Raw genomic sequence first — 12,660 nt, 5'->3', positions numbered from 1 at the left:
GCTAAAGCAGGGACAAACCAAAGCAGTGTTCATAAGGTAGAAATTGAAATTATAAGTGGCACAGATTCACTGCCTGGGAAGGTAGTTGAAGTGGATAACCTACCTTTTGAAAAGTACTTGAATGTAAACCTGAAATGTCATATTCATTCAAGGCTGCGGCATGAGTTTTTAGCAGTACAGACTCAATAGGCCAAAGGACCTCTCCTGTACTGGATGATTCTTCATAGTCTGATTGAAAGCTTATCTTAGAAATGAAAATAACATAAAGATTGCAAACAGTCTAGTTCAGAGAGTTTCTAGGTGGAAAGCCGGTGTTAGTAGCGATGGAACAGTGTTTGATGTGAGGACTGCAGATGTTAGCTTGATTTTCTCATTGAATTGAATAAAATTTCTGTTCAGTCGGTACTGGATAGTTTGTTAATTTAAAGATAGGGAGGGGTCAAGAGATGGGGTGATGAGGTAGACCTCAGTGTTATCAGCATACATATAGAGCTACCATGTGTTTTTGGATGAAATCACTGAGGACTGAATCCAGGTAATAAATTGGAAGAGACCCAGAATAGGTGTGGGTGTGTGTGGGTGTGGTGAGTGAGAGAATGTCAGAGATAATCATGCAGAAGTAGGAATAGAAATCATTGTAGGTAATCCTGTTGTTACATTTCAGTAAGTAAGATTTGTACTAGGCAGATGCAGTTCCACCCAGCTGGATAATAGTACAGTGGCATTGAGCAAGGACATGTCAAAGTCTGCAGCCAGGACAAGGGATACTTTCCTTTTATCACATTCACAATAGAATGATCTGTGATTCTTCAAGGCTATAGTTTTGCATGGATGATTGGCACAGGCTGAGTGAGGGACAGGTTTTTTTTTGTGGTTTGTAATTTATTAGGTCTTTCTGTGGTTTATCGGTTGAAGAAAGTTTGTAAAACAAAATACGTTCACATTTAAGTAAGGGCAGCTGAGATCAGCCAAGTAGAATGTGTCCTGTCGTATATGGGAAGTCATGGACTTGACTGACATCCTAGATGACCACGTGTACAGGAAATGTTCCCAACTGCAGAAACTTGAGTTCAGTGTCTCAGAGCTCGAGCAGTGGCTGGAGACACAGTGGCATATCTGGGTGTTATATGGATAAGTCATGTTGCTACTGCATAGCAGTGTAAAATAGCTAGCTTCCCCTGTTGCGTAAACTTCTGAAAACGTTTGAGCTATGAGTTTGGAAGATCATGTTACAGCTGTTTAGGAGTTGACATCTTCCTTCCCACTCTACATTCCTCTTTCCCCATTGTCCCCTGGAAAATTGTAAAGTTTGGGTTCCCTTTAAGAGGGAGGCTGTACAGGATATTGGTGAGAATACTGCAAATATAGTAGCCATTCTATAGAAAGGATGTTGTTAAACTTGAAAAGATGCAAAAAAGATTTACAAAGATGCTCCTGGGACTGGAGGGTTTGAGTTATAGAGGCTGAATAGGTTGGGGCTTTTCTTCTGGAGTGTCCGAGGCTGACAGGTGACCTATAGATGTTTATAAAATCGAGGAGTATAGATAGGATGAGTAGCCAAGGTCGTTTCGTATGGTTTGGGGAGTCCAAAACTAGAGGGCATAGGTTTAAGGTAAAAGGAGAAAAATTTATAAAGGACCTGAGGGATAACTTCTTCATGCAGAGGGTGGTGCATGTATGGAATGAGCTGTCAGAGGAAGTGGTAGAGGTGAGTACAATTACAACATCTAAAAGGCATCTGGATGGCTATTTGAATAGGAAGGGTTTAGAGGGATATGGGCCAAACACTGGCAAATAGGACTAGGTCAGATTGGGATGTCTAGTTGACACAGACGAGTTGGACAAAAGGGTTCATTTCTATGCTGTATGACTCTATATAGCATGTTTAGAGAGATGGTCACACTGCAGCTCAAGGGACTAAAGGAATTAAGGAAATGGGTGACCACTAGATAGTTGAAGTGAATCAGGCAGATAGTGCAGCAGTTCCATGGAGTCCCACTGACAAATTGATTTTTCCATTTTGTAAACTGTGGTCACTGATTCTTTGAGGAAATGTAGACAGAGCCAAGCTGTGATAGCACATGAGGGCTGACTGTACAGGAAGAGATGAAGGAAAAAACAGGAGCAACACTGATTGGGGATTAGTTAGGAGACTAGATAAGTGTTTCTATAGCCACAGACTTGATTCCAGGATGATGTGTTGCCTCACTGGTGTCAAGGTTAGGAATGTCACTGGCTGCAGGGCATCCTGAAGAGGAAGGGTAATAAGACACAGATTATGGTGCACATTGGTAGATATGGGTAGAATGAGGGATGAGGTCTTCAAGAACTTGGGGAGGTAGGCAGTAGACAAAAGAGCAGGATTTTAAATGTTGTAATCTTTGGATTACTTCTGGTGCTATGTACTATTGAGTATAGAAAAAGGAAAATATGGCAGATGGATGCATGGCTCAACAGTTGGTGCAGAAGGGAGGGTCTCAGATTCCTAGATCACTGAGACTATTTCTGAGGAAGCTGAGACATCTATAAGTGGACTATCTTCATCTTAACCAGAATGGGATCAACACTACCGGTGGCTTTGTTACTGCTGTTGGAAGGAGCTTAAACTAATTTAGCTGGGGGAGTGTACACACCATACTTTAGAAAAGGAACCAAGCAGAGGGAGTTCAATCGTATTGAGTTTTTAGAGAATAAGTAAAGCTAGATGGCCCCTACTTTAATGCTAGGAATATTTTAGGTAACACAGATGAGTCAAGGGTTAGGGTTGTCATGTAGAATTGACATGTTGTAATCACAGATGTGGTTGAGGAAGGGTCAGGACTAACAACTAATCATTCTGGGTGTACGATCATCATGCAGGACAGAGCAGGGTATGAAAGAGGAGGTAGTGTCACATTAATTTAAGTAATAATTGCAATAATAAAGGACACTATCTTGGAAAGGCCTTCAAATGAAATGTTATTGGTAGAGCTTAATAATAAGAAAACGGCAGCCACGCTGCTGGGAGTGAATTTTAGACCAAGAGGAGCAGCTAATCAGCAAGATATGTAAAAACAATTAGAGCAATTGTGTTACAAGATTTTAACTTCTCCAACATGAAATGGGATGGTAATAGTTTAAAGGTTTTACAGGGGGCAGATTTCTTGCAGTGCACTCAGGAGAGCTTCTGAAATCAACATGTATAATGTTCAACAAGGGATGGTGTAGTGCTGAAACTAATTCTGGGGATTGAAGCCAGACAAGTGTTTGAGGCGGCAATAGGAGAGCATTTTAGTAACAGTGACCACAACACTCTATTTTAAGTTTATTTATTGTGGTAAAGGAAAAGGGTCTGCAAAAACTAGTTTGGGATTTTATTAAATAAGGCAAGACCTGACCAAAGTATACTGGAAATAGCTACTTCTCAGTAAATCTACTGCAGAGCAGTAGAGAGGGGATCATTCAAAATAGAATTTGGTGAGAGGAGAGGGACATTGTGTTCCCTTTAGGGTGAAACTTAGAAGCAACCAGTTCAGAGAACCTGGAATGTCTTGGAATATTCAGTATTGGATAAGAAGGAAAAGTGGCATTTAATCGATACAAAAGGAATAAATCAATTGTGGCCTCTGTCGAATATGGGCAGTGCAGGAAAACTTAAAGTATTAGAGCAAAGAGGGGGCAGAAAAACACACTGACAGGTAAGATTAGAGGAAATTCCATAGTATTCTATAACAACATCAAGAGGAAGAGGATAATGAGGAAAAGATTAGGGACCAAGTTTTGTGGCGGGGGAGAGGGAGGAACTCTGTGCATGTAGCCGGAGGACATTGTTAGGATGTTAGATGATTACTTCACATCAGAGGAGGAGGCTGTAGGCACCGAATTCAGAAATAGGGATTGAGTTCTTGAACAGTTTGACGTAGGGTGTGAGCAGGTATTGGACATTTTGACTGAGAACTAAGATTGACTGTTGCAGCTGCATCTCATGCTGACAATGACCCATCCAATAGGTACTCTCTTCTTGTGCTGTGTAAAATGGTGTCCCTTTTTCTGTTTCCTAGTCCTTACAAAAAGCTTAAATTTTATCTCATTTCAGCAATGTTTTAGTACTAACTTAACCACTATTTGATATTAATTCTGTCACTGCATCAGTTGTTGATTATGAAGGAAAATTGGAGCAGTTGCTACCCTTTTGCCCTCTTGTCAAGGCACATAACGGCACCTAATAATGCATGTTTCCTTTAGGAAGGACTGCTAATGCACATAGAGTCATAGAGATGTACAGCATGGAAACAGACCCTTCGGTCCAACCTGCCCATGCCAACCAGATATCCCAACCCAATCTAGTCCCACCTGCCAGCACCCGGCCCATATCACTCCAAACCCTTCCTATTCATGTACCCATCCAAATGCCTCTTAAATGGTGGAATTGTACCAGCCTCCACCACTTCTTCTGGCAGCTCATTGAATAAACCATTACCCCCTACATTTTCCAAAACAGCATACCTGTTTGAAATGGGTATATCCACAAAAGACTCCTGCCCTAGCTGCCTACCTCTCTTGTCTTTCCTGGAGTTAACCCATCTATGTGACTGCATCTGAGACTCCACCCCCCCCCTCCCCCACACTCCCCCCTTCCTATAACTGCCATCCATCACATACTGTTGCTGTTGCAAATTCCTCATCGCTTCTAACTGTCTCTCCAACCAATCCATTCGATCTGATAAGATTCTAATCCAACAGCATTTATGGCAGATATAATCCACAGTAACCCTTAAATTCTCTTTAAACTCCCACATCTGACAAGAAGTACAAATCACTGTACTAAAGGCCATTTTTGCTCCTTCACAATCTACAGACCCAGAAAATAACACCGTCTTATTCCTCTACAAAACACTGCCCCAGGTTAAATTAATAGTTAAGGCTTATATTTTAAGTCTAATCAAGAGACATATCTCCAAAAACATATTATCAAGAAAGAACCCACTCTACTCACTACTGCAGATTCTCTGTCAGCCACACTTAAAACAACGATTAACTTAGTTGATTCTATGTTGTGAACTGGTTCCTCCAAGATTAGTTGTGACGCTCTCTTATGTCCAGCGATACATGAATTCAAAACAGCAAAGGCAGTAACTGTGCAGGTTCTTTCTCTCTCTCTCTCTGTCCTGCAATGACCTCATCATGTGCTTCCTTTGTCTGTTCTTCTCCCTTTTAAAACTGCTGTTGTTTTGACTTTTTTTTCCAAAGTTCTAAAACAATAGCATATGAAACAGTTATTGCTGCTCCTTGAATTCGAGGAAATCACCTCCAGCACCTAAAATACCTCAAAAAAAAAGCAGCTGTTACAGCCAGAAATTTTTCCCGTCCTCCATCTTGGATTACCCAGAATCCATGTTCATCAACAAAGGAAAGTCACTTTACATACCTTCGAAAATAAATTCAGGTAGATGAAGGAACATGGGTCCTCAGCTGCAAAAAAGTGGGTATATAGGAATGATGTGCAGAGGTCAAAAACAAGAATGTCAAATTAGGTAAACATACAGCACAGAACAAGTGAGTTGTACATCCTGCCTTCATCTAATGCAATTAATATACTCTTCAATTCCTTTTTCTGATTTGCAGTTATCTGGCTTTCCAGTACATATGATATTCACTTCTGCAACTCCATATGATACATTCTCTATCCTATTCTCTGGATAAAAAGGTTTCTTCTAAGTTTCTTATTGAATTTAATAGCTATAGAATCATAGACCTTGAAAGCACATAAAAGGGCCTTTCGGACCATTGAGTCAACACTGGTTAGAAACAACCACCTAATTATTCTAAATTATAGCTATTGTATACTTAGGACCTTTGTTTTGTACTCACCCCACTAATGGAAACATATCTGACTACCCAGTCAAACCTCTTCATGGTTTTGAAGATCCTGACTTGGTCAAGCACAACTCCTTTCTGTGGATCAGAACACTTGATTGTATGTTAAACAGAATAATTGTTACAATTTGGAGACAACTTACGTTTCTAAAATCTATTCCCTGCTCCCAAATCCAAACTCCCCAAACATTTGTACTGCTGTTTAAAAATGCTTAAGGTGTGCTTGTGCAAGTACTTACTTTGTGTTTTGCTGAGGAAAAGTTACCATTACACTGCATAGTTTGTCCTAGGGTAATTTTAATATTGACGAGTATTAGCATGATTAATTAAAAGATTTGGATTTTAATTTGGGCTGTGGCACGAAAGGAGACATAATCCAAGTAGTTAATTGATTAGTGAAGAGTAGGGTTATTGTAAAGGCTGATCAGAGCATTCCTTGTGGTAGGTTTACCATATACCTGGAATATTATGCTTGTAAATAAAACCTACAAACCCAAAAACCAGGAAGCAACAGTACAGTACTAAAGACACAGTTTTGTTGTTAATTATTTCAAAGCTGACGATAAACGCAGAGATGCCTGCCTTCTTTGGTATCACCAGAACACCAGCTGTTAACCTCATCATTATGCTAATAGACAAATCTTTCATAAGATATAAAACAAAAAGGCTAAAGTTGCAGCACACAACAAAAATGCATCATGAGAATATTGTACCTTTTAAAGAAGAGATCATTATACCTAAACCTTATATTTTGAAATACAAATTTAATTCTAGCTCTGCCATGTACGGTTTATTGTAATGAGGTTAACTTATTTGTGTAAGTGGGGTTACTGACTAGAATTCACAATAACACATGGACTTGCTGCTTCATTGTTATGTGTTATTGCATCTCGTGGCTCTAAACCCCATCATAATTATCCATAGAGTAGTTGCTTGCTAATGCTATATTGAGAAGCATATGCAGGCTGAATACAATGAATCATAAGGTTGTGATTTTGTGTTTCTCATTGTTGGTTTTTAAAACTGTGATGTCGTTTTTGCCAAGAAGATAAACTATTTAAAGAAAACCTAAATCAGTGTTGTACTAAATTAATGTTCCCAAGTAATGGTTCTCATTAGCATGCTTTCATAGGAATAGAAGTACTTTAATGAAAATTTCCATATTTCCAAAATATTTCAACATTCTGGCAGTGTAACATGCTATAATATGATAGGCCATGATCTCATCTCTTTGAATATCTGTGTGTTTGAAATCTCCATCTCAGCCATGATAAATTTGTGCTATCGAATAGCGGACACTCATTTTTTCAGGCAAGATGGAAAATAGACAAGTCATTTTGGAACTCTGGTACAAATGTACAGCCGGGAGTCGGTGACTGCATGCTGTGTACTAGGAAAAAGGAGCATCCACAGTGGGAGAAAATAATCAAGTCACTTTTTTCTTTTAATTTTAAAAAAATGTAATTTTAAAACCATAATAAATTTTAGACAGTTAATGTAGAAAAAGGAGAAACTAGCAGATCTCTACTCTGGAAATAAGATTGTAATTTCCTCATCTTCGCAAGGCATTGATTCCTTATAGGTTCACAATTATTCCTCTGTTTTTCACCCAACTGAACATTGAGTCCTAATTGTGAGATGCAGAATCAAAAACACCTGCTTGCTTCTATATAGTGCTTTAATGCACTCCCTTTAATGTAGTAGAATGTTCACGACGTTTCACAAAAACAAGTATCATATAAGGAGATTTCAGGACAGTGATAGCATACTGTTCTATTTTGGAGCTCAGCACTGTTGAGCCTACTTCTACCCTCAACCTTTAGAAACAAATACTTATCAAACAGTGGTGCATAATTTGAACATAACATCCACCTTAACTGAACTGCGCTGAGGCTAATTGTAGTATACATTACTGCCCCAGGTGAAGTTAACTAGTACAAATCATCTTTAATCTCTCATTTGGTTTTCCAGTTTGACTTTTTTTAATTCTGAAGGCTTTTGAATGAAAATTTTGAATCTTCAATTCCCAGTAAATAATATTTAATATAAGCATGCCAATTGAATAACGTACCACTGCAAAAATAACAAAATTGAAAAAACAGATGTGCATTTGAAGCTACTGCTGGCTTTTGAAATGGGATATTTAATGTATTTCAACAGTCGAGCACATGCTCCCAAAGAGTTAAAGAAAGATTAATCACAATTTTTCTCACAATTGTTATCCAAAGACCCCAAATGGTAAGTATATATGTGCAGCTGTTAAAAATAGCTGTAAAGTCTGTGATGTCAGCTATATGCTTGATAACATAACTCAAAGGTTAAAAAACAGTGATACTTGCAAATGGTTGCACTGGACCTCGATTTTGAAGGATGCAAGATGAGTCAGATCAGTATGTTGCACGAACAAGATTTATGGTATTTTTTTCCTCTGGGACACTGCAACTCACTGCTTTTTAGGTGCAAAGTTAATACAAAATTTGTTTTGGCAATTACAGTAGCTGTTTATGGTTTTATTCCATACTGCAATAAAAATTTAGAACTAATTCTCAGTCTTATGAAAACACCAGGGGCTGCATTTTCAGTCTGCAGTCAAGACAGGCATGAGAATAACAACCCCACACTGTGCCAGATGTTGACCTCAATGAGATTTTCAAAGTGGCAGGCTCACTGTCCTCACCGAATGATACAAAGGCATTGACTCTGCAGAATCAATATGAGGCATTGACAAAGTGTCGTCCTGTCAGTGCCGATGCAGGCACAGTACAACTCAAGGTGGAAGTGCTGACTCAACATTCCAAACAATTTTTCAAATAAAATTACCCCAACCGGTCAGAACACACACACCCCACTTCAACCAGCTGGGGAGAGTGGCCTTATTACTTAAAATTGTTATCTGTCACTTATGTGCATAGTGCTATATCACTGCTGGTCTGGGTTGTTTGAAATTGACCCTAAGGCAAGTCTGCTTTGGTTGGCCAGAGGTGCGGAATTCCAAGTCCGCCTACTTTCTCATTGTCCCCATCAGATTTCAATAGTTCACTCCCTAATTTGAAAAATATATTGACGAGCAAGTATTTAGATGCTGTAGGTGTTCATCCAATACTACCTAGATAATGCCAGTGAAACGCTCTTCAAAAAAAAAGTGGGCCCCACTAATACGTGAGGCTGGAAATAAAGCACAATATGGATGGTTTTTTTCTGATGCATTAGCGTGGGAATAATTGACTTTGCCATTGTGTGCTTAAAATGGAAAGTTAATTTCATACCATGAATATACCACTCTTTGGAGAGCAACAAAAAATTCTTAGGGTATAAATTTACGTTGGTTGCGGAGTGGGGGGGGGGGGCGTGAGGGGAAAATACTGTTCATGAAGAAATTTTGCCTGAAATCGCTGAGGTAGATTCCAAGAACTGTTTTGCTGTTGTGTTAGAGATAAGAATTTGGATCAGTATTTATGACCTGTAAACAGCTGAGCTAAACCCATGACAGTAGGGATCTTTTCCTCTTGCTGGCATTACCAGTTCAACATGTTACATAAATCTGCCTGCAGCCACATAAATGGAATAAGGTGAAGTATACAGCTACTTTTAAGAAGAGAAGAGGGCATTTCATGTAAATCAATATAATTCCAAACAGATTGCGATTGACTCCTCAGTTTGTATGAAGCCATTTTTGCTTCTGGGATATGTGTAAGTCATAGACATGATTCTTGAGAGGACATAGCTAATTTCAGCTGTAGGGTTCCCTTTGATTTCTATGGAAAAAGAATGAAGTCATTTTTTATGAAAATGTTGAGATCATCCACAATGGGTCATGCCAGAAATCTGAAAAGTCCAGCCAACAATAAATTACAATCAGATTTAAGATGATGAATAGCACTTGTGAAGAGTAAGTGTTGAATGCAGCGAGCCCAAGTACTGTACCAAATAGATAAAATTGGGTATCGTAGGTTGCATAGAAGAAATTTGTTATTTTACCTACCCTTTGGGGAATTCATTCATTTCATAAGGATCCCTTCACTGCGCCTATTGAAGAATTGGAAAAATAGGTCAGTACTTTGATCTTCTAATCTGTAGTATATTGGACACCTATGCTGTTGCTATCTCTAAGCAGTGAATTAAGCACGTCTATCTACCCATGTTTTAAGTCGGGTAAGCTAAAGGAGAAATGTAGTTGAGTGAAAGGAAAATTGATGACAGCAAATACACATTTGATGATGTAATTTTTGAGAAGGCATGCTGATATGGATTCTGCGTTTGGGGCATTAATTCACAGCTCTGAATTTTGTAGCTGTAGTTAAAATAGTTTAGTTAATGAACTAACCTCTTCTTGAACAGCACTTATAAAACTTAAGATCACATCTAACTAACATTAGGATTGCGGCTAGTCTAGGTACTTTTTGTAAAAACCTTTTCTGAGGTAATGTATCAATATTACAATATTTTACAGTAATGTTAGCCATTGAGTCTTGCATAAAATAATTTATAATTTTAGTTTAAATATTTGAATAAAGTAAATTAAGTTTTGAATCCAGAATAAATACTTTGTGCTTAATGTGTCATTATCTAAAGCCAGAAGGATGTACACTGTAGAATAACATTTGTATTTATTTAGAATTTAGATATTTATGAAGATTTGTCATTCATTTTCCAATTAATTAATTCCTAGAATAATGGGCATCACTGGCTTGGCTAGAATCTATTGCCTATCCCAAGTTACCTTGAATTCAGTTGAATTCTGTTTGTTTGATTTTGTTATGCATAGTTTTAATTTTATTTTTGGTTCTGTTTTAAATACCTGATAATTATTATTCTGACTTGATGTCACTTGAATTATCAACATACTAAGCCAGTTTGAAAAGCTAAAAATGATTTTATTCCGTTGAACTTAATTTAAGGATTGTCTATGTTTGATACAAAAAAAACTATTTTGGCATTTCAGTTTCCTATTTTTAGTTAATTCTTCTGTCCCCAAAGGAATAATTTCTTTTTCCATTTGAGAGTTTTTAAAGGCAATTTAACAGCATTTTTATAGTATTAGAGTTTAGTTTAACTAAATTTCGATTTTAAAATCCTGTTTTATTTTTTCCAGAGCACAAGATATGTAGTACATTAAATGTGAAGCTTTTCATGTTTGTGTTGTGCTAGTAGTTTGTCTGTTAGAAAAGCTTCTGTTACATCTTCATTGTTCTGGGCTAAGGTTCATAAGGTGGCCATTCTGTTATGTTATTGGAATGTAAATAACATGGTTTTGGCAGTAAGGTTTGTGACATGTAAAGCAATATTCTTGGTTGTACTTAATTATGATATGTTGGCTTTCACTATGAATCACTCACAATAAGGGCATGGGAAACACATGCCATTCAGCCCATCCAGCACTTATTCTTCAAATCTAAGTGTCTGTTTTTAAAACACTAATGTCTATAAGGTACAGTGAGGGGGTGGTGGGCAGGAAATACTTAAATTGTCCTTTGATGGTTTTTGTTTTATATAGAAACCATGGTACCTCGAAGTTGAGCACTTGACTGTAAAATTCAAACTTTGATGTAGGCTTTTACTCGCTGAACATTACTTGATTTTGTTTAGTAAGTATTTCTAGCTTTTAGCCAAGTTGGTGAATGGAGCATTATTTGAAAGCACAGTGTTTCTTCATTGTTTGTCTTGTTTAGTTGAAGTGGCATTCATTGTAGACTGAGTATCTGTGGGCATGAGTTTCAGCAATAGTTAGAACGTTACTGAAAATTTTACATGTTTTTGAATATTCTTTAATTAATAGAAAAGACTCTGCTTGATTCTCATATAGTACTTATCTGAATAATGTAGTAGAAAAACTGTGATGTGACATCAAAATGTAACAATATCATCATCCCAATAAATTGTACTTGCAAGTTTAAACTTGCATCATGAGCACTTTGCCTTGGAATGCAGTAGTCGACAGGCTCCAAAATCAGTCACAACATATCTGACACATTGCCATTAATCAGACCAACAGTAGTGTGCTACATTGTAAAAAATGGTATGTTTTGATTCTGTACAGGTGAAATGCGGAAAGGATTGAAAATGAGAAAATTGAGCTCTCTGGAATTTAAACAATGTTGTATTATCCTTATAATACTGTATGGAACAGAGGATAAGGAGCAGAAAATAACATCATTTTTATATTTCATTAACATGTATCACACTCTAATTCACAAGCAAGTAGTAAATAGCACTTTTCCTAATCAGTGATTTGTAAACAGCTAATGCGTATTTTCCATTGCATATTCTGAAGGCGCTTCAATTGCATGATGATATGAGAAGTATCTGCTAAAACATGAAAATAGTGATTGTGGCGAAGAGAATGAGAGACCTGGGATGTCATTTTGACTATTACTAATAAGCTTGCATTAGACTAAATTTGCAGTTGTAATAGCGCTTGTCAGAAAGACCAAAGAGAATATTTATGGTAACTAGAAATTAGGGATGTAAGGATGATATTTGATTTGCAGCATATGATGGTCCCCAAGCTGCTGGAATTATGAAAATATGACAGTGAATGCAAGTTAGATTGATAGAGGGAGAAAGTGAGGACTACAGGTGCTGGAGATCAGAGTCAAGAGTGTGCTGCTGGAAAAGCACAACTAGTCAGTCAGCATCCGAGGAGCAAGAGGTCGACATTTCAAGCATAAACTCATCAGGATTCACTCCTGATGAAGATCTTACGCCTGAAACATCGATCCTCCTTCTCCTTGGATGTTGCCTGACCAGCTGTGCCTTTCCAGCACCACACTCTCAGGAAGTAAGATTGATGTCTTAGAATTTAGT

At 37.8% G+C, this 12,660-nt stretch overlaps 1 protein-coding gene across 13 annotated transcripts in view; it reads left to right on the top strand.

Moving 5' to 3' along the window:
• LOC122564919 (formin-binding protein 1) overlaps positions 1 to 12,660 on the top strand; it is a 206,934-nt gene that overhangs the window by 142,198 nt on the left and 52,076 nt on the right. The gene's annotated exons all lie outside the window — the stretch shown is intronic.

Source organism: Chiloscyllium plagiosum, chromosome 30, assembly GCF_004010195.1.
Source record: "Chiloscyllium plagiosum isolate BGI_BamShark_2017 chromosome 30, ASM401019v2, whole genome shotgun sequence".
NCBI classification, from domain to species: Eukaryota; Metazoa; Chordata; class Chondrichthyes; order Orectolobiformes; family Hemiscylliidae; genus Chiloscyllium; species Chiloscyllium plagiosum.
This window is presented reverse-complemented; position numbering and strand designations above follow the sequence as displayed.